Raw genomic sequence first — 22,182 nt, 5'->3', positions numbered from 1 at the left:
CGAAAGTAAGTCTAAGTGTGTGGCTAACTTCTAGATACATGTGCAGAACATTGCAGCCATGCAGCGTAGTCCTATATGTGTCTACTCAGAAGGGAGCAGGGTGGATAAAAATCAATGATATAAAAAATAATAATGCAAAAAAAAATGGATTTTTAAAAAATTTAAATCAGTTTTTTTTTAATTAAATCAGATTTTTAAAATAAAATGCTTTTGGAGGAAAAATCTTTCTAAAGATAGTTTTCTATTTAAGTTACATTATAGTCCAAAGGCTATTCATCAGGAAATAAGGATTTGTTTTAACTGTTTCATGTGCGCTAAAACTCAGTCTAAGGTTTATATATATATATATAAATCGTTTAACCACATCAGTTAACAAACATGGATACATATGCTATAATGTTATTGTTTTAGTTAAATAAATATTGTTTTAGTTAAATAAATCGTTATTAAGCAGGGGACCACTACTACTAGAGCCCTTTCCCCAGTTATCACCTGATTAGGTAGAGCACCTGGATTAGGGCCTCTCAACACTCATCTATGCAATGTTGAACAACTGGTGATCAAATAGGTAGCCTCACATTATCACCATGACCCTCCTCTTCCCATATCCAGCAGACTGGGCAGCCTAAAAAGGAACCCCACAATTGTCCTCTTACTATGTACCATGCCACTGATACAAGTCACAAGTCTCAGCCTGTAGTGTGCAAGAAGAAACAATTTGGTAGAAAGTAAAGTGTCAAAGGCTGCAATGGGTGCCGGCACAGAAACAGCCAAAATTTGTGGGCCAGAAGGAGAGAAAGTGTATGCAAGCAATCTGAAGGAAATGTTGTGGTCACCAGTCTCTGGAAGAATCAAACTGATAGCACAAGTTATAAGGTGTAATATGTGCCCTTTGTTCCTTTTCTGTGCCAGCTTCATTTATGGTATTAAAAGACCTTGCAGTTTGCTGTGTAAACCTTAGAAGATGTCAGACTCAAAATGGCAGACAACAAAAGTGCTTTTTAAGGAACTGATGACTCCAGTAAGTCTCTCAGACTTTCCTTCTCATTTTCTGGCTATCCAAGCAGGTTTGTAAATATTGGCAGAACCTTACAGTACAGGCATCTTTAAAAACAGAATGTGCTGTGTTAAATCACTGTAGAACAGAAATAATGAGGGGTTTTGTTTTGTTTTGAAATAACTTTCCTCTTAGATATGGAGCCAAAACTGAATGGGGAAAAATATTGTATGGAATAATATTGTCTTCTGACAAATAAATGTTATCTGTATAAAAATAGTGTATGTGCTTCTTCTAACACCACTGATAAAAGGTTACTGTGAAACATATATTTTACAGTAACCTTTCCTTAGGAGAAAAACATACACTATTTTGGGGGGAATATATTTATCAATGTTTGACTTGTCTCCAAGCTCAGGGGCACATCAAACACTGGAACAATCTCTTGTCACTGTGCATAAATGTTCACAATCCCTATTCATTGAAATCAGGAAGCGGGGTAGGGCAGTGGTTAAAAGAATGAGCTGGAACTCAGATCAGCAAGAAATTCACCAAGTGATCTTAAGTTAGGTAGTATTTCTCGGCAGAATTCCCAATTATTTTATGATCATACTGGCTTCTCCTTCAGAGTTGTTGCATGAACTGATCTTTATATTAGCTAGGACAAAAGTGGGGAACCTGAGCCCACCAGCCAAATGCGGCCCTCCATGTCTCTCCGTTTGGCCCTCGGGATTCTCCCCAAACCACACTGTCAGGGAACTGCCATCGGAGCCAGAGGGAGAGGGAGGGCTCCAGAGGGATTACGGAGAGCATCCCAGGAGGGAGAGAAGCAGCCCATCTTTTGGGGAAGGAAATCAGCGTAGCACCAGTGGAGAAGGGGGGCAGATGGGGGAATCGGCGAGGTGGCTCCATGACTCCTCGCCGGAGACCAGCGGGGAGAGCACGGGTCCTCCGCTGCCCACACCCTCCCTGCGCAGAAGGCTTCCACGCAGGGACAGTAGGCGGAGACTAGGCGTCAAAGAGCTTCTTTGCTGGAAGAAGTTCAAGAAATGCCCACTGACGGATTCTGCCAGTAACTGAGACAGCCACGGGTGAGTGGCTGTCCAGACAGAATAGGGTTCACCCAGGTAACTCAGCCAGGTGTGGCGACGACTTACGCACGAGCAACCCCTAGAACCATTACACACACCTTCTCTCCCAGGCCAGGCTTTCCACCTTTCTCAAAGCTTTTGACAGGCTGAATTCCGACAAAGTTTCCTGCTTGCCTGCATAGAGAATAGAAAGGGGTGTGTGTGTGTGTGTGTGTGTGTGCAGAAACTAGCCTACTGTGCAAAATGTAAAATTACCATTTATTGCTCCACCCACTTTTGCCTCTAGCCCCCCACACCATCTGCACATGGCCCCCGGAAGGGACTGTGGCTGTCAGCTGGAAAAGGTCCTTCACCTCTATCCCGACTACATCCTTGTGGCTGGACAAGACTCGTTCTGTATGAGGACTAGGACCACTGGGAGGAAATGCAGGGGAGCATTGGGGTATCAATAGGAATTCTGTATCCATGTTTTGTCACGTTCAGGACCAGCAATCCATGGTTGTGTGCTATAACATGTGAACAAATATTGAAGATGACTCCAACCGTATTGTATTCAGTTTCCTTGGGGTGGGACTTGGTATTCTCCATGGTATTCTGGAACCTATTTGGATGCTGCTTCTCAGGGTATTTAGGTTTGTGCCATTGAGGTTTTGTCTATAATTTATGGCTTTCCCTTGGTATTGGGAATTCCGAAAGGACTGGTATAGCGAATAAGGTGTGTCACTTTGAATACTTTCCCCCCTCTGTCTGTGTGATGAGCACCTTCCTCTTGTCTTAGACTCTATTAGGATATCCTTCAAAGCATCATCTCTGAATACACTTTGAATGGGGTGTGTGCTTCTTAGTGTTTCAGCTACAGAGCCTGGCATGCCACCATTTTTTTATCTATTGCATGAGCGGCGAATTGAATCATATCCAAGTTGTCTCTGCAATAAACGTTGCTGACTTTATTAACTTATGGGGTGTTTTGTCTCACGCTGTTTAAACTTGCTGTGCATTTTTTGTAAGATCCTCCAGGCAGGTAATGGATGTTCTTATGGAATTTGAAGATGTGCAAGACGCACACATGGAGAGAGCAGTCACGCTGTGGACCTTCTTAAGAAGAAGTCAATGGATCATCTTTAATGAGTCTAAGGTATAAAATGTTATTGGCCAGTGGAACTGACTTCCTACATTCCTACAGCAGAGAATGATGCAGCTTTAATTTGAGCAAGTATCTCAATTAACTAGAAGCCTATAGCAAAAGCACCCTATGTACTCTCTTTTAATTCAGAACCAGTGAAGGCGGTGAAGGGAGTACATAGGGTGCCTCTGCTATAGGCTTCTAGTTAATTGAGATAATTGCTCAAATTAAAGTTGCATCATTCTCTGCTGTATGAATGTAGGAAGTCAGTCCAGTGTAAGTGTCTGGAGGCGGTTGGAGGATGAATGGTGGAAAACAGATTGAGGTTGAATCCTGACAAGACAGAAGTACTGTTTTTGGGGGACAGGAGGCCAGCAGGTGTAGAGGACTCCCTGGTCCTGAATGGGGTAACTGTGCCCCTAAAGGACCAGGTGCGCAGCCTGGGTGTCATTTTGGACTCACAGCTGTCCATGGAGGCGCATGTTAATTCTGTGTCCAAGGTGGCTTTCTACCAGCTCCATCTGGTACGCAGACTGAAACCCTACCTGCCCGTGGACTGTCTCGCCAGAGTGGTGCATGCTCTAGTTATCTCCCGCTTGGACTACTGCAGTGCGTTCTACATGGGGCTACCTTTGAAGGTGACCCAGAAACTACAACTAATCCAGAATGCGGCAGCCAGACTGGTGACTGGGAGCAGCCGCCAAGACCACATAACACCGGTTTTGAAAGACCTACATTGGCTCCCAGTATGTTTCCGAGCACAATTCAAAGTGTTGGTGCTGACCTTTAAAGCCCTAAATGGCCTTGGTCCAGTATACCTGAAGGAGCGTCTCTACCCCCATTGTTCTGCCCGGACACTAAGGTCCAGTGCCAAGGGCCTTCTGGAGGGTCCCTCATTGCGCGAATCCAAGTTACAAGGAACCAGGCAGAGGGCCTTCTCGGTAGTGGCACCTGCCCTGTGGAGCACCCTCCCACCAGATGCCAAAGAGAAGAACAACTGCCAGACTTTTAGAAGACATCTGAAGGCAGCCCTCTTTAGGGAAGCTTTTAATGTTTAACAGACTACTGCATTTTAATACTTTTTTGGAAGCCGCCCAGAGTGGCTGAGGAAACCTAGCCAGATGGGCGGGATATAAATAAATTATTATTATTATTACTGGTCAGCAGTTAAAGAGAACTATTTGTTTTATTTCATTAACCTCCACTTGTGTGCACACTGCTTGCGCAGCTGAGTTTCACTGCTCTTTCCAGGGCGGGCAAAAATAAATGATTTTTTTTTAATGATTTTTTAAATTTAAATCGGATTTTTTGGATTTAAATCAGATTTTTAAAATAAAATGCTTTTGGAGGAAAAATCTTACTAAAGATAGTTTTCTATTTAAGTTACATTATAGTCCAAAGGCAATTCATCGGGGAATAAAAATTTGTTTTAACTTTTTCATGTGTGCTAAAACTCAGTCTAAGTTTTTTTTTTAATTAAAAAAATTGTTCAACCACATCAGCTAACAAACATGGATACATATGCTATAATGTTATTGTTTTAGTTAAATAAATGGTTTAAATTGTTATTAAGGAAATGATTATTTTTCTCCTTCCAACAGCAGAAAAGTTGTCCAAATATAAGCAATAATTCCATAATTATCTGTCTATGTATTTCTAATAGTATAACCAAATCAGTAATTTTTGATATAACTGTAAAAACTACTCTGAAAATTTATTATTCCAAAAATGAAACCTTCATCTGGTTGTAAATATTAAGATTATACTAGCAAGTATGAATCTTTCTGTAAAAAAGATGATTTAAATCAAGTCTTACTGACTAGTGATTTAAATTGTGATTTAAATCAATTTGATTTCAGTCAAATCCATCCCAGCTCTTCCTTTTTCTTTTTCTTTTTCTTTGCAGGGTTACCTTGCTCAAGATTCCACAGTTGGCAATTTCTGTTGTTTCATTGCTGTTGCAAAGGCGGAAAACGATAGTCTGCATGTGCACACTTAGCAGGTACACTGGAAGGAGGCACATTGCAAGCTTTTTAAACAAATGTTAGAATTTGCAAGAGGCTGGGTTGCTTGACAGGAAGCCACATGTGCCTCTGGTGACAGAGGAGTAAGACCTAAGGTAACCAAATATCAACACATGAGAGGCATGTAATGACTCTCTTGAAAATGGCAATGGGAAGGTTTGACTTCTTGGGAAAATTTGACTTCTCGCACAGAGCCATCACTTCATTCTTCCTCTTCTACCGCATGGAACTCTGTTGGGTATGAAGTACTAGCCTGCAACTGAGGCAAACTACAGTGGTACCTCTGGTTACAAACTTAATTCGTTCCACAGGTCCGTTCTTAACCTGAAACTGTTCTTAACCTGAAGACCACTTTAGCTAATGGGGCCTCCTGCTGCTGCTGCGCTGCCGGAGCACGATTTCTGTTCTCATCCTGAAGCAAAGTTTTTAACCCGAGGTACTATTTCTGGGTTAGCGGAGTCTGCAACCTGAAGCATCTGTAACCTGAAGCGTCTGTAACCCGAGGTACCACTGTATCCCCATTCCCATCAGCGCTTTCTAGAGAAATCTAAAATGGAGTAAGAGACTTGGTGCTCCGAGTAGGGGGAATTGTAGCATGTGGCGCCTTATGGCTGGAGAGCTGCTTATGCATCACGGGGGGGGGGGGGAGTCCTTGTATTGGAGATGATAAATGGGCTTAGTTAACAAGAACTTCTTTAATCTGTTCCAGAACTTGAAGAGAGAATAAGAAGCCCCTTGCATTGCCCAGTAGCATATCCTGTCTTGTTGAACCTGCCTTAAGCAGCGGATTGGTTCAGATAGACATGGTCCAGGCAGAAGACAAATCTACAACAATTGGTGATATCTCAGGAATTTTCAGTAGATTGGCAAGGGGTTTCGGATTCCCATTAGTTTAACAATGGCAACAACAAAATGGCCCCCTACACACATGCTGAAAAGCTTTAAGAATCCCTGATCTGCAGAAACTCTGGGGTAGATTTTGCATGTCACCCCCAAGCAGCTGCCCACCCCATTCAAATAAATAAATAAGAATACTTAACTAACTGAACAATCACACTGCAGTTAGCTTGGTTCTGCACACACACCCCAACATAAATCCTGCACCCACAACATAAATCCTGGCTACGCCCCCAAGCCACCATTTTGCAGCTGCCCACACCTGGAGCAGATGAACTGAAAGATCCCTTCCACAATTCTATTATTCACCACAGTAAAATATGCAACAGCATTCCTTAGGGGCTGGTGTAGATAACAAGGACTTGACCCAGAAGGTCTACATTACTTAGTACTTGCATTAATTAATCCATTGAGTTAGACAGCCATCTTTCATGTTACTTCGTTCACCATTTTCTCTACCACCTGGAATATCTGAATCACATTGGGCAGCATGGCTTTGGCAGGGATGATTCTGTCTTAGGGAACTAAGTTGTAGCAGCTTTTCTTGACGTCCATGACTTACTTTTATGAAATTTATAAGGGGAAACATTGGTTTGCAGAATCGCCTTTGATATAGAAAGCATGCTTTATAGGTTAAGATTTAATAACTGTAACAGAAAACAACAACTATGCTGAAATATCCTATTGTGGCGCGATAATATTTTGGGGTCATATTTTCAATCGGAAAAAGGTGTTTCCAATTACTGGGAGCATTCCTGTGTGTCATAACAACCCAGGCTAGCATATAAAGGAACAAGCAAGCTATAGACCTGTATCTAATATGCTGTGACATGCTGTATTGTATTTACACATAGATCAGTTGCCATCAACACTTGACTCATGCTGAAAATATCTGCAGTGCTACCAGAATAATGAAATGTGTTTTTTATATATTAAAAAAATGGTTAGATCACATTCCTTGTTGTTGTTGTTGGAAAAAAAAACCCCATACTGGTCTTGAAGGCAAGGGAGCAACTAAAACACGTTAGTTAATCTTCAACAAGTTTCCCTATTTATTTAGGCACACTTGAGTACCCACCAAGCCCCACAATATATAAAGAATAAAAGGCAGGCCAAATAACAGCAAATATGAAAAAAACTATTCTATATCTCCCTTGATTCCGCAAACTCCGGTGTAGCGGGGAAGGGAGTGGACTTTCCAGGAGCCACAGGAAAAAAAAGACAGCAGCCGGAGGGAAGTTCTCCTGCACGGTCCCCAACAAACTGCGCCCAAGGTGCGAGAAAGGCGTTTAACATTCATTCCGACGGGACATGCGCAGGAGAACGTCCCGCTAGAATGTGAGAAAGGCTTGAGCGGAAAGTTTCCAGCGAGAAACTTTTCCAAAGACGTGCGTCGACGTCGCTGCAAATCATATATAAATGCTTTTCCTACTCAGAACTCCATGGGAATCCAGTTATTCCCAGGTAAGCGCAGAACTGCCCGAGTAGCGCTAAACTCAAGAAGGGAGACTTTTGCGGCGTGAACGTGCTCAGGATCGGGCAGCGAGCAGACGGGAGAGATCCACTCCGGAGCAGACGGGAGAGATCCACTCCGGAGCAGACGGGAGAGATCCACTCCCTCAAATCTGTGGAAACGGGGGAGGGAGAACCACGCAATTACAAGGGCTAAGGCTTACCGAACTTGCTGTGCTTCTTTGCAACTTTTTTTGCAAAATGATCCTTATTGTCCCAATTGGGAACTTCTGAGAATCATTTAACCCGCGGCGCTCCGGCGACTTTCAAGGATGCGGACGTGTGGGTGACCTCATCCCTCCTCAGCAGCAGCTACCAAAGGCTGGAGGCGATCGTCGTCCGGGAAAGATGCATCCGCGCGGCGGCTCCTCCCCGCTCGCATCCCGCCTCCTCCCGCTGCCTAGAGATGCGCCTCTTCGGGCCAGCGGCGCCGCTGGGACAATCAAGCCGGCGCCTTCTCCCTCTCTCCTCCGCGCCCGCCTCCCCAGCCGCTTCCCATTGGCCCCTTCTGCCCCCTCTCGCCTGCGGATAGGCTGGAGGAGGCGTCCGTCTGCGAGAGAGTTCCCCGCCTCCCTGCAGCCGCCCTCTGCTGGGGTAAGAGGAGCAGTGCCTCAGGGGCTGCAGTGATGTGGCACTGAGGGGAGGTGGCCAAAGGCAGGGAAGGGGAGAGACTGTCCCACAGGCGAGATGGGCACAACTGGCGCCCACTGGCCCGACTGGGAATCACGGAGGACTACTGCCTTGTGAGGAGAAAACGAGGGATGCTCTCCTACCAAGAGTCAAGCGAAGATGTTCTCTCCCTCCTCCCTCGTTGTGGGCACTTTTGCGAGTCCCAGAAGAACAGCCATTTATTTCCTTTGTAGGAACTCCTGCTGGTCTTAAGAAATTGAGAGAGAGAGAGAGCACAGCCCTCTGGATTTTTCAGGAGAACCCTTTAAGCAGCAATCGTTTGGCAAACTTCCCTGGCCTGATAGATGCAAATTCAATTCCTTTACTGTATTTGGTTCCAGTTATTACTAAAAGGCTTTTGTTTTTGCAGAGCTGGACAGCCCCAAAAGGAAGAAGACCCCATTAAAATTGGCCCTTATTCTCCAGCACAGGGAAAGGGTGACCGCTTCTCTCTTCTTGAATCCATCATCCTCAGAGGCTTCTGTTTTCTGGTTGTAATTAGAATTTTTTTCAAAAATAATTTTTATTAAATTTTCCATTTTAACAATCCAATCAAATCACATTAAATATTCCAAATTATACAAATACATATCATATAGTCCAAATATTCTGCCAAATTATAAATTTTTGTTGGGACTTCCCATGCTTCAAGTTCGGTGGGGCTCTGATCATCTTATATCTCTACTGCCTTGAGTTTCCAATAGTTCCTTTAAATCTTCCTGTTGTTGCCCTTCCTTCTTTCATGGCCTCGGAGTCGTTTCCACAGGCGAGTTGAAGTAAGCAATGATGTGCTTCTTTGTGAAATTGGTATGCTTGACTCTCCTATTGCAGCTGGTAAGCCTATTGTTTGCAGTACAGCCTCACACTACTTCTTCTTCTTCTTCCTCCTCCTCCTCCTCCTCCTCCTCCTCCTCCTCCTCCTCTTCTTTTTTGTAAAAGAGTAGTTTTTAAAGAGAAACAATAGAAAAGCAAAACGGGGAACAGAAAACCAGGAAAGCCATATATCTCTGTGCCATCTGATAAACATCAGTGTGCTACAAATGGTAGGCAAACAAATGTTTGGCATTTTACAATGTTAAGATTTCACACATTGGTGGGGGTAGGGAGCAGGAAAAGTCAGCAGCGCTGGCATAGCGATCACAAAATTCTAGAGTTGGAAGGTACAGCATCTAGTCCGACCTTATGGTTTTACCAAGTGTGCCAATACCTCCCTCTTGTGCATAGGTGGTTCATTCCTGGAAATTGGAAATAGAAGGAACATAGGATGCTGCCTTGTACTACCAACAGTCTGTCTAGCTTAGCATTGTCTACACAGACTGGCAGCAGCCTGCCAGAGTTTCAGAAAGGGGGTATTTCCCAGTCCCACCTGCATATGCTGGAGGTTGAACTTGGGACGTTCTACATGCACAGCAGATGCTCTACCGCTGAGCTATGGCTCCTCCCAAATGGGTCCCTGGAACAAAATGTGTTATTTGTGTCTTGGAGGAGCCTTCAGAGTTTGCCCTTTTCAAACAGGGGACTGCTTAGAGTGAGTGAGTGAGTGGGTGGGTGGGTGCTGGATGACAATAAAGCAAGAAAGCAGTTGGGTTCCTTCATATATATGTATATATGTGTGTGTGCACGTACGCACACAAGCTTGTGGGGTCAGTCTGGGTGATACTCTGGTTCCTTTCGATTCTTGGGTTCTGTCATCTCTGGGCATAGAGGTATATAAAACCAAGCTTGCCAAACCAGTTCCTTTTTCAAGGAAATGGCTTTGGTTCTGTGTACCAAATGGGTGAGGGCTTTCCCCACCCATCTCATCTGGCTGGTATGTAGAAGGATAGCCAAGTTGTGGTCAGTGAGCTGGAAAGAAGATAAAGCAGAAGAGAGAGAGAGACGTGTTTGATTTTTGCTGGACTTTGGGGCTTCCCTGAAAGCAAGGTGTCAGAGCTGCCTCCAGGTCCCAGCTCACAGAGGACCAACGCTAGGCTGTAGTTATGTACAAAAGTCTTTATTGAGATTCAGTTTCCATTTTAAAGCCGCAGCGTGCAGCTCTATGTCTCGACCTTAGATCGGCGAAGTCCCGTCTGAGTCTCCTCCCCTTCCACACCAGTTTAAGACCCTCGCCTTGCTCCACCTCTTCCTAAGTTCCTTTCTCCTCTGGGCCCTCCTGCCCGCTAGGGTCTCATCTTTCCTGGACTCCTCTGACGCTGACCCTGACGATTCTTGCCCCTCCTTCCGGCGGGCTTTAGGACCTGGTTCCCTATCCGGGCTACCTTCTGTGCCGCTCGCCTGTACCTTTGAACTTGGCGCGCGCGCCCAGCCTGCAACTTTCCTCTTGACCATTAACTCGCTCTCCGATGGAGGCGTGGTCAACCCTGACTCCTCTTCTCTCGCTGGTGGTGCATATGTGGGCTCTGACACCTGGAACTCCTCCCCCCCACTGCGCTCTGGTGGGGAAGCTGTTCCTGATTTCCAACTGCTGCTCTGGGAGTCCCCGCTGGCCCCTTGCTTCTGGGGTGTCCCCCTTGGCTCGCCCCTTGCCCTGCCCATCGGCGCCCCCTTCTGTGAATCTTCCGATTCGCTGGAGAGGCTCATGGAATCTCTCGAACTGCTGTCATATTCTCCTACGCTGCCCTCGGATTGCTCCCCCTCGCTCTCCATCTCTTCTCCTCCCTGCGCTCCCGCTGAGCCCCTGACATCCATCCCCCCCTCGAAGCCCCCCCTTCCCCCCTCCCTCTCTTCTGGCGTGGGTTCCGGGTGCTCCAATGTTGTGGGGGTGCATGCCGGATACCGGTCTTTCCCCCTGGCATGCTGCCAGTCCGTGACGAGTACATCGACGTCGCTCTCCTCCGCTTCCATCTCGTTGCCGGTGTGCTCGAACCCAGGGTCCTCCCCCAACCCGTCCATGCCCCCTTGTTCCCCCATTTCCTCTGGGGAGTCTGCGTGCCAGGGCCCTCTGAGCAGTCCCCTGCGCCACTCCTCCTCGGGTTCAGTGTCCCACCAATAAGAGCGTTCCGCACCCAAGTCTGAGACCGACCCCTCCGGCGAGGTAGTCTCTGGAACCGTCTTCTCAGCCGAGGAGAACCCCTGAAACGTACTGGCTGAGAGTGTGGGGGTGAAAAGATATTCGTCAAAATAATCCTCCGGCATGGGCCTGTGTGGGAAGAGTGCGTGGAACTCGTCTTTGAGGTAGTGCTCCTCCACCGCATAGTACGGCACCCAGCTATTGGCGCTGGCCGGGGCACCTTCCCTTGCGATGAGATATTCGACCCCCTCTTCCCCCCATCTCGAGTCCAAAATCTCCGTCACCTCGTTGAGTGGCCCCGCCCTCGGCGACCCCCCTGTCCTGGGTGCGTCACTAAGCGGACTGGGAGCCGTCCCTGGCTCCTGAAACCTGTGAGGTGCCTTGTAGGGCGTTAGCACCGATCTATGAAAGACCGGGTGCATTCTGGAACCCTCCGGTAGTGTCAAACGGAAAGCCACTGGGTTGATCTGTGCCTCGACTAGGTAAGGGCCCAGCTGCTTGTGTCCTAGCTTCTTCTTAGCTAAGGATCTGGCCGGCACTGCCTGGGCCGCTAACCAGACCCAGTCCCCTACCCGTATGTCCTCCCCCACTCTTCTGTGTTTGTCTGCTTGCACCTTGTATGCGTGTTTTGCTAGGTCTAACTGTCTACGGAGCTGTTCATGGACCTCCTGTAACTCCTCTGCCAATGCCTCTGCTCCCTGTGGCTCCCCCTCCCCCTCTTTCTCTAAGCCCGGGAAGGTCCTGGGATGTCGCCCGTTGTTGGCGAAAAACGGTGTCACCCCCGTGGACACGTGTTGTGTGTTGTTGTAGGCAAACTCGGCCAGGGGCAGGTAGTCCACCCAGGTCGAGGGCTGCTGGTTAGCGTAGCATCTCAGGTACTGCTGCATGATGGCGTTGACCCTCTCCGCTTGTCCGTTGGTCTGCGGGTGTCTTGCCGACGCTAGGTTGACCTTGACGTTCAGGATTCCCATCAGCTTCCGCCAGAAACTCTAGATGAACTGGCGCCCCCGGTCGGACAGGATAGACCGTGGCAGGCCGTGCACCTTGAACACGTGGTCTATGAACAGCTTGGCTGTCTGTTCCGCTGTGGCCACCTTCGCGCAAGGAATGAAGTGCGCCATCTTGGTGAACATGTCGACTACCACGAGTACTGCTGTTTTGCCCCTCGAGCTGGGCAGGTCAGTGACAAAGTCCAAGGCCACCCTCTCCCACGGTTCGGACGGGGTCTGTAGCGGTTCTAACAGTCCCGCCGGCGGTCTGTGTACTGGTTTGGCCCTTTGGCATGTGTCGCACCTCGTGACGTAATCCGCGACTTCTCCCCGCATCTTGGGCCACCAAAAGTCTCTGGCTACTAATTCCACCGTCTTTTCCTTGCCGAAATGTCCGGCGCTGGGTGCGTCGTGTAGCTGTTGCAGTACTGTCGCGTGGAGTTCATCTCCCGGTACGTAGATGGCCCCCTTGCGGAGGAGCAGTCCGTCGCGTATCTGGAACTCGTCGTCCTTCGCCGTGCCGCTGCGCACCTCCTCCATCTTGGATCGCGCGAAGGAATCTGTTCGCAGCTCGCGTCGTATCGCTTCCAGGTCTACGGTGGCTGAAGCGCATGCCCACGCCTTGGGTGCGAAAATGTGTTTGGCCGCTACCGGTGCTGCTTCCTCCAGATACTGCGGCTTCCTGGATAGCGCATCAGCCATGATGTTGTTGTCTCCGGGGATATATTCTATCCTGAAGTCAAAATCCGCAAAGAACTCCGCCCAGCGGATGTGTCTCTGGTTCAGGAACCGCGCCGTGTGCCAGTACTCCAGGTTCTTATGGTCCGTGCGAACTTGCACCGTGTGTTTGGCTCCGATGAGGAAGTGCCGCCACGCCTTGAATGCTGCATGAATGGCCAGCAACTCTCTGTCCCAGATGGTGTAGTTCTGCTCCGACTTGCTGAGTTTCCTGGAGTAGAAAGCACACGGCCTCCAATCCCCTTGCGGGTCTTGCTGCAACAGGACTGCCCCCACGGCTCTGTCGGAGGCATCCGTCTCCACCCTCATGGGTTTGCTGGGGTTCACATGCAGCAGTTGTTCCTCGGAAGCGAAAAGACGTTTGAGTTTCTGAAAAGACTGCTCCGCCTGCTCCGTCCAGATGAACTTCTTCTTCTTGGAGCTGAGGGTGTCCGTGATGGCCGCCGTCTGCATAGCAAAACCCTTGATGAACTTGCGATAAAAGTTAGCAAAGCCGACAAACCTCTGGACCTCCTTCCGATTGCGCGGGCTCTTCCAGTCCAGTACTGATCGTACCTTGGCGCTGTCCATGGCGATTCCCTTGTCGGACAGCTTGTAGCCCAGGAAATCCACCTCCGTCATGTCGAACTGGCATTTCTCCAGTTTGGCGTAAAGCCTGTGCTCCCGTAGTCTTTGCAGGACTTCCTTGACATCTCTCTCATGAGCCTCCTGCGATTCCGAGAAGATCAGAATGTCGTCCAGGAAGCAGACGCACTTCTTGTAGAGGAGCCCCGCTAACACGTGATGCATGAAGGCTTGGAAGCAGTGGGAGCCATTTTGTAAACCGAAAGGCATAACCCTATACTCATAGGTGCCCAAGGGCGTGAACATGGCCGTCTTCCACTCGTCGCCCTCCCGCATGCGTATAAGATTGTACGCCCCGCGTAGATCCAGCTTGGTGAAGATGCGTCCCTTCCTCACCGTCGCGAGCAAGTCGTCGATCTTGGGCATCGGGAAAGCCGTGGGCTTGGTTTTCGAGTTTAAAATTCTGAAATCAACTACCAGCCTCTTTTGGGGCGTGTCTTTTTTCTTCACAAAGAACACAGGACTGCCCCCCACTGCTTTGGATTCTCGGATGAAGCCCCGCTTCAAATTGTGATCTATGAACTCCCTGAGCTCTTGCAGTTCATCTTCAGACATGGAGTACAGTTTTCCGGTCGGCAGCGTTGCCCCCGGCAGGAGGTCAATCTTGCAGTCGTAGGGTCTGTGGGGAGGCAGCTTGTCCGCTTCCTTCTCGCAGAAGACCTCCAAAAACGCCTTGTACTTGTCGGGTACCGCTTGCAGCATGCCCAGTTGTAGCTGTGGGTCATCCTCTTGCCCCTCGTCCTCCTGGTTAGTCATGATGCAATGTTCTGCGCAGTAGGAGGAGCAGAAGGTCAATTTACGCTGGTACCATGCCAATGCCGGGCTGTGCCTGTCCAACCAGCTCATGCCCAACACTATGGGCGTGTCTGACAGGTGGGTGACGTTGAAGCTGATGACTTCGCGGTGATTTCCAATGCGCATCACCATTGGCGGCGTTTGCTGTACCACCTGTCCCCCCAGCAATTCTCTTCCATCGACTGTCACTACTTTCAGGGGCATCGCGGCAGGCAGGAGCGCTATGCTATGTTGCTTGATGAAATCCACTCCTATAAAGTCTGCATTGCTACCAGAGTCAATGGTAATAGGCACTTCCATGGTGAGCCCATTGGGAAGCTGGAGTGTTGCGGTGAGCTGCACCACTGGTTTGGGCGGGAGGGGGTCTGTGGGCTGTAAGATTCCTGGGGACTGCTTCACTGATTCGTCTGGCTGGGCCCCAGCGGCTCTGCTTCCAGCCAGACTTCGTCGTTTCCCTGCTGCGGTTCCCTCTGCTGAGCTGCTTCTGTTACTTTTGCTGAGGCTGCATTGTGCTTGTGGAGCCTCTGGGGGCACTCTTTTGCCATATGCTGAGCACTTTCGCAGATGTAACACTTCCTGTTCCCTCTAGGAGGCTTCACCTTGGCTGCTCCTGGTGTGAGGGCTCTGGTCGCTGACTGAGCCTTGGCACCACCTATCTCCATCGGCTCCTCTCCCCCTCCCAGTGGAGGCGTGGATTGAGCGCGCGCTGAGTCTCTGGGGAAGAAAGGAGGTGCCCTTGCTGGCGTGCGTCCCCAACGCCCTTCATCTTTGCTCCAGGGACGTTCTTCTAGCCGCACACCAATCGTCAGCGCCTTCTGGACCACCTCTTGAGTGCTCCTCGGTCTCTCCCCCCTTGCGATTTCGTCTTTCACAGCCCCGTTGAGCCCCTCCCAGAACAGGTCCCTGACGGACGCTGAGTCTTTTTCCCATCCCAGCGCGTTGACCAATGCAAAAAAGCGGGAATGATATTGCCTTACAGTGGCTCTGCCTTGTTTCAGACCGTGAATCTCTTTTCTAGCGACATCCACATCTATCTCCGATAAAAAACAATCGTCCATTGCCTTAATGAAGGCTTTTGCGTTTTGGAGGGCTGGATCATTATCTCTCCACAGATTGCGCAACCACGCTTTAGCTTCTCCATGGAGATGCGTTAGTATGAAGCCTACTTTCTCCTGCTCATCTCTAAAGTCCTTCTCCAGCAACTTTAGCGCAAAAACTACGTCTGCTCTGAAGTTAGGATATTGCTGCAGACTCCCATCGAAATGCGACACCAGGCTCCCCCCTCTCTTCCCGAGCCCGATCCCTTCTGATTTGGCTCCCGGTGGCCCCTGTTTAGTCAACATTTCCAACCTGTTTTGCAGATCCTTGCAGACAGCATCTGATTCCTCTTCTCTCCTCCTTGCCGCTCGTATTTCTGCGTTGAGTTGTACCACGGCATCTTGCAAAGCTGCCAGTCGTTCTTCTGTAGTCATCTTGTGCTGCTTTTGTGAGCTCGCGAAGCACCAATCTTCGCCCCTCGCTGCGTCCTCTCACGTTGCGAGGTTCTTTGAAATTTGAGACGGGACTTACTGTCAGAGCTGCCTCCAGGTCCCAGCTCACAGAGGACCAACGCTAGGCTGTAGTTATGTACAAAAGTCTTTATTGAGATTCAGTTTCCATTTTAAAGCCGCAGCGTGCAGCTCTACGTCTCGACCTTAGATCGGCGAAGTCCCGTCTGAGTCTCCTCCCCTTCCACACCAGTTTAAGACCCTTGCCTTGCTCCACCTCTTCCTAAGTTCCTTTCTCCTCTGGGCCCTCCTGCCCGCTAGGGTCTCATCTTTCCTGGACTCCTCTGACGCTGACCCTGACGATTCTTGTCCCTCCTTCCGGTGGGCTTTAGGACCTGGTTCCCTATCCGGGCTACCTTCTGTGCCGCTCGCCTGTACCTTTGAACTTGGCGCGCGCGCCCAGCCTGCAACTTTCCTCTTGACCGTTAACTCGCTCTCCGATGGAGGCGTGGTCAACCCTGACTCCTCTTCTCTCGCTGGTGGTGCATATGTGGGCTCTGACACCTGGAACTCCTCCCCCCCACTGCGCTCTGGTGGGGAAGCTGTTCCTGATTTCCAACTGCTGCTCTGGGAGTCCCCGCTGGCCCCTTGCTTCTGGGGTGTCCCCCTTGGCTCGCCCCTTGCCCTGCCCATCGGCGCCCCCTTCTGTGAATCTTCCGATTCGCTGGAGAGGCTCATGGAATCTCTCGAACTGCTGTCATATTCTCCTACGCTGCCCTCGGATTGCTCCCCCTCGCTCTCCATCTCTTCTCCTCCCTGCGCTCCCGCTGAGTCCCTGACACAAGGGGAAGCAAGATCTATGAGGGCGTTAATGCTGTGAGCCCTTCCATCCTATGCTCAGGTTGTGTTCAAATAAAATATCTTAAAAGACAGCAGAGTCTCAGCTGACTTTCTTTTTTTTTTAATACATTTTTATTCAAGATATACAATTACACACATCAAGAAAAAAATACAAAATACACTTATTAATAAACATATTAATTCTAAATAATTTACATAATACATTATATTCTCTCCCCGTTTATACAAAACACAAACAAAAACTAAAACACCAACATAAAATTCTCTATATTTGGGCTCTATTTAAGAGCCCTGGACTCCCTTCCACCCTTTTGGTAAGTATCAAATAAATTCCACGATCACGTATTTTCTTTTTAATCTTAAATATTAGTTTTTCTCTGTAAGTATTAATCCAAAAACCGCCAGTGCTTTCTACAATTCGTTTCCAATATATTTCCAATATTTACTCCAATTTTTTTGAAATTTCTGTTCATCATGATCTCGTATTCTGTCTGTTAATCTAGCAAGTTCAGCATAATTTACCATTTTAACCTTCCAGTCACTTATGCTAGGTATAATTTCCGTTTTCCAGTTTTGCGCCAACATAGTTCTTGCGGCTGTGGTGGCATAGAGGAATAGCATTTTGTCCTCTTTTTGGATTTCTTTACCTGGCATTGCCAGCAAGAAGGCTTCAGGTTTTTTGGGAAAAGTGTATTTAAAGATTTTTTTAAGTTCGTTATAAATTAATTCCCAAAAAGCTTTCACTTTGTTACAAGACCACCACATGTGGTAGAGGTCGCCTTCTGCTTCTCCACACTTCCAGCAACTTTTATTCTTTAATCTATACATTTTTGCCAGTTTTGCCGGCGTATGATACCACCTATAAGTCATTTTCCAGATATTTTCCCTCAATGCCGTACAAGCCGTAAACTTTATGTTGTTATTCCATAGTTCCAACCATCTTTCAAACTCGATATTGTGACCGATATCCATCGCCCACTTTATCATTACCTCCTTCACCTCCTCGTCTTTTGTGTACCAGTCCAATAATATATTATAGATCTTAGATAGAACTTTACTCTCACCCTCTACCACTTCTTCATTAAATCTAGATTTTTTATCTTCAAATCCTATTTTCTTTTTATCTTCATTTAATAAACCATTCACCTGGTGGTATTGCAACCAGCTAGTAAATTGGTTTTTAACCTCCTCATAGGGTCTAAGTTTGACACCTTGTTCTGTTTTAATTCTAAGTTCTTTATATGTGGCATTCTTTTCTTCCATATTGGTTTTCTTAATAGCCAGTACCTCTATTGGTGAAATCCACCATGGGGTCTTTCTTTCCAGAAGATTTTTGTTCCTCTCCCATACTTGAAATATAGGTCCCCTAAAGATGTGGTTTGAGAAACCCCTGTGTATCTTGGCTTTTCCATACCACAGGTACGAGTGCCACCCGAACCTGTTGTCAAAGCCCTCCAAATCCAATAAATCTGTGTTTTCCAGTTTTATCCAATCCTTTAGCCATACCAAACATGCCGCCTCGTAGTAAAGACTCAAGTCCGGCAGGGAGAAGCCCCCTCTTTCTTTTTTATCCACCAATATTTTCATTTTTATTCAGGGTCTTTTCCCTTGCCAGATATATCTTGCGAGAGCTCTCTGCCATTCTTTACATCGACTCAGACCTCTAAGTACAGGAATTGTTTGAAATAAGAACAACATTCTGGGCAGAACATTCATTTTAACTACCGCTATCCTTCCTAGAAAGGATAGTTTCATTCTCTCCCAGATTTCCAAATCTTTCTTAATCTTCCTCCAGGTGACCTCATAGTTGTCCTTATATAGGTTGATATTTTTTGTCGTGATCCACACCCCAAGATATTTCACCTTCTTAGCTATCATAATTCCCGCCCTTTGTTCTAATTCTGTCATCTCATCCTTTGTTAAATTTTTGACTAACATTTTGGTTTTGTTCTTATTTACCTTGAACCCTGACACAGCACCAAATTCTTCAAGGTTTTGCAGGGCTTCTTGTACACTTTGTTTTGGGTCTTCTAATGTTAATACAATGTCGTCAGCAAAAGCTTTGATTTTTATATTCCTTTAATCCAATCTTAACTCCTTTAACCTCTTTTGATTCCCTTAGTCTCTTATTAAATATTTCTAATATTGTTATAAATAATAAAGGAGACAGTGGGCATCCTTGTCTAGTTCCTTTAAATATATTGAAGGCTTCTGATGTTGAATTATTTATTACAAGTTTTGCCTTCTGTTCCCAATAAATAGCCTCAATAGCTTTTCTGAATTTTTCTCCTATCCCCATCATTTTCAAACTTTTCTTCAGAAAGTCCCAAGAGACATTATCAAATGCCTTTTCGGCATCTATAAATATCAGCGCCGCCTGTATATCTATTCTAGTATCTAAATATTCGATAATGTCTATCACGTTCCTAACATTCTCCCTCAGTTGTCTCCCCGGAAGGAAGCCTGTTTGATCTCTATGAATTCTATTATTTAATACTTTTTTTAATCTTTCTGCCAATACGTCTGCAAATAACTTGTAATCGTTGTTCAATAACGAGATTGGTCTGTAGTTCTTCACGTCTGAGGCATCTACATCCTTTTTAGGAATTAATGTAATATAGGCTTCCTTCCAGGTGTTCGGTATCCTTCCTTCTTTTAAAATGTTATTCATTACTTCACATAGAATTGGTGATACTTGTTCACTTAGTACTTTATAGTATTTGGCCGGTAGGCCATCTGGTCCTGGCGCCTTTCCAATCTTCATCCTTTTTATTGCCCTTTGAATTTCTTCTTGTGTTATCAGCTGATCTAATGACTCTTTTTCTTCCTCTGCTATTTGTTGCAGGTGGTGTTCTTGTAAAAAAAACCCTCTATTTCACTATCTGTTTCTTTCCCTCTTTTATATAAGTCTTTGTAATATTTCTGGAATACCTTTTTTATTTCTTTTGGGTCCTCTATTATCTTGTCTCCGTCTTTTATCTTGGATATCGTGTTTTGTTTCCTCCTTTCTCTTATTTGCCACACTAGATATTTCCCGATCTTATTAGCTGATTCGAAATTTTTCTGTTTCATCATTTTTATTTTCCATTCAATCTCCTCATTAGTTACCATAGAGAATTTGGCTTGTAATATCTTTATATTATTTTTAGCGGCTTCATCGCCGGGATTGATTATCAGTTTTCTTTCATTCTCCATAATCTGTGTTAAAATCTGCTCTTTCTTTTTCCCTTTTTCTTTTCTTAGATGACTATTTTTCTGGATCAGAAATCCCCTCATGACTGCCTTTCCTGCATCCCATACCGTCTCTATAGCTGTTTCCTGATTTAAATTCCAATTGAAATATTCTCCGATTGTTTCCTTGGCCTTGGCTATTATCCTCTGATCGTTAAATAAAGCTTCATTCATTCTCCATCTGCCTGTTCTAGCGTCTTTTGCTTTTAGCTCAATAGTTACCGGATTGTGGTCGGATATAATTTGTGCAAGGATTTCTGACTTAATTAAATTCTGTACCAATTCTTTTGATATCCAAACACTATCTATCCTCCCCCAGCTCTGCTTTGGGTTTGAAAAATGAGTATACTGTTTAATGGTAGGGTTTTTAAATCTCCAGGCGTCAATTAAGCCCATGTTATTTATCAGCTCGAAAAAAGATCTGGGTAATTTACCTTCTTTCGATTCCTGCTTTTTAGTTGACTTATCCAGGTTTGGTGAAACAACACCATTGAAGTCTCCCATCAGTATCATTTTTTGATCTATCCACTCAAGTAACTTATTGCCTAATTCAGAGAAAAAGACTGATTTTTTATCATTAGGGGCATATATTCCTACCACAATGATTTTTTCTCCTTGAAACATCATCTGCACCACTATCAGCCTCCCTTGATCATCCTTGTACAACAGTTGTGGCTCAAATTTTTCCTTTATATATAATACCACACCTCTTTTCTTAACCTTGTCTGAGGACACAAAGTCCAAACCTAATTTCTTGTTGCTTAAAATTCTCCTGTGTTTATTCGTTACATGAGTCTCTTGTAAACAGACTAGGTCAAGATTCTTCTTTAATAATGTGTGTGAAATCTGATTCCTTTTATTTTTATTATTCATCCCATTCACATTCCAAGTTAATACTTTTAATGCCATTATTGTACACTTCTATTTAAATTATCAAATCTGGCTATAGACTACTGTTCCCTTTCTTCTTTCTCTGGTTCTTCCCCTTCTTCTGGTAGATTGGTCTCTCTCTCTTCTCTTTCACTCCTCTCCTCCTCGCCCTCATCCCCCTGCTTCTCAACCACCTCCTCCTCTCCCACCATCTTTCCAAGATCTTTCTCATATCTCCTTGCAAATTTTTCTAGTTCGGAGGGAGTGGACAGTTTGAATCTTTTTTCTTTAAAGTAAAAGGAGATACCTTCCGGAAACTCCCATCTGTATAAGATCCCATTTTTCTTCAACTGATTGGTTATTTTTTTATAAACGTCTCTCCTTCGAAGAAATCTCGAAGGGATCTCTTTAAATATAATAATTGAGCTTCCTTCTATGTATAATATTTTACTGTAGTTCTGTTTCAGTATTTCATTTCTTAACTCCAACGAGTTGAACATAGCCAGCACATCTCCGGGTAGTTTCTTCCCCTTAGCCTTGGCCGATTTTACTTTTATCCGAAAAATATTTGCTAAGGAGCTATTTATCTCTTCTTCCTTCCTGCCTAACCATGTTGCTAGCTCTGTAACCATTTTGGATCTTATATTCTCGTTTATTTTCTCCGGTATCCCTCTAAATTTCAAATTTAATTGATTTTGTCTCATCTGAGTCATCGCCAAGCTATCCAGTAACTCTTCTTGTATCTTTCCTATCTCCTTAACTTCTGTTTTAATCCTGTCCACCTCCTTCTTACTATCTTTCGCATCTTTTTGCACCCTTTTCGTTGAATCTTCCAGAACCTTAGTTCTTACCGATAGATCTTTAACTTGTCCTGTCAATTCGCTTACCACCCCCTCCAGTTTCTTATTTAAAGTATCCTGTACTTCCAATAGCTTTCTTTCAATATATTGCTCGTTATTTTTAAATTCTTTCCTTATCTCAGCCATCAAGTTATCATAATCTTTGATTTCTTTCCCCTCTTTCCCTTCTTCCTGTCTAGATGGCCTCCTTTCCGTTGGGGTTCCCACTGCTTTTTTCATTTTGTATGTTCTAGCTCCTTTAAAAATTACCATAAGATCCTGTTAATTTCCTCAATTCCTCTGTTCTTCAAATCCTCCTATCTTCCATCCACTACCGTGGACACTACCGTAACACTTAACAGGGCCTATAAGGAAGATTAAATACCGAATACTTATATTATAACCCTGTCAGCCTTTTAGCTAAC

General features: G+C 45.9%; 1 protein-coding gene across 4 annotated transcripts in view; it reads right to left on the bottom strand.

The window, feature by feature from the left end:
- Positions 1-22,182, bottom strand: part of TMEM45A (transmembrane protein 45A) — a 38,496-nt gene that overhangs the window by 14,605 nt on the left and 1,709 nt on the right. The window contains exon 1 of one of the 4 annotated variants that reach the window (XM_079974140.1): positions 7,809-8,167. The exons of 2 other annotated variants lie outside the window; for them this stretch is intronic. The gene's annotated coding sequence lies outside the window, so the exon portion shown is untranslated. Of the gene's footprint in view, positions 1-7,808; positions 8,168-22,182 lie in introns of those variants that run through there. One more of the 4 variants, XM_079974138.1, reaches the window with a different exon arrangement.

This window comes from Podarcis cretensis (genome assembly GCF_951804945.1).
Source record: "Podarcis cretensis genome assembly, chromosome: 4".
Classification (NCBI taxonomy): domain Eukaryota; kingdom Metazoa; phylum Chordata; class Lepidosauria; order Squamata; family Lacertidae; genus Podarcis; species Podarcis cretensis.
This window is presented reverse-complemented; position numbering and strand designations above follow the sequence as displayed.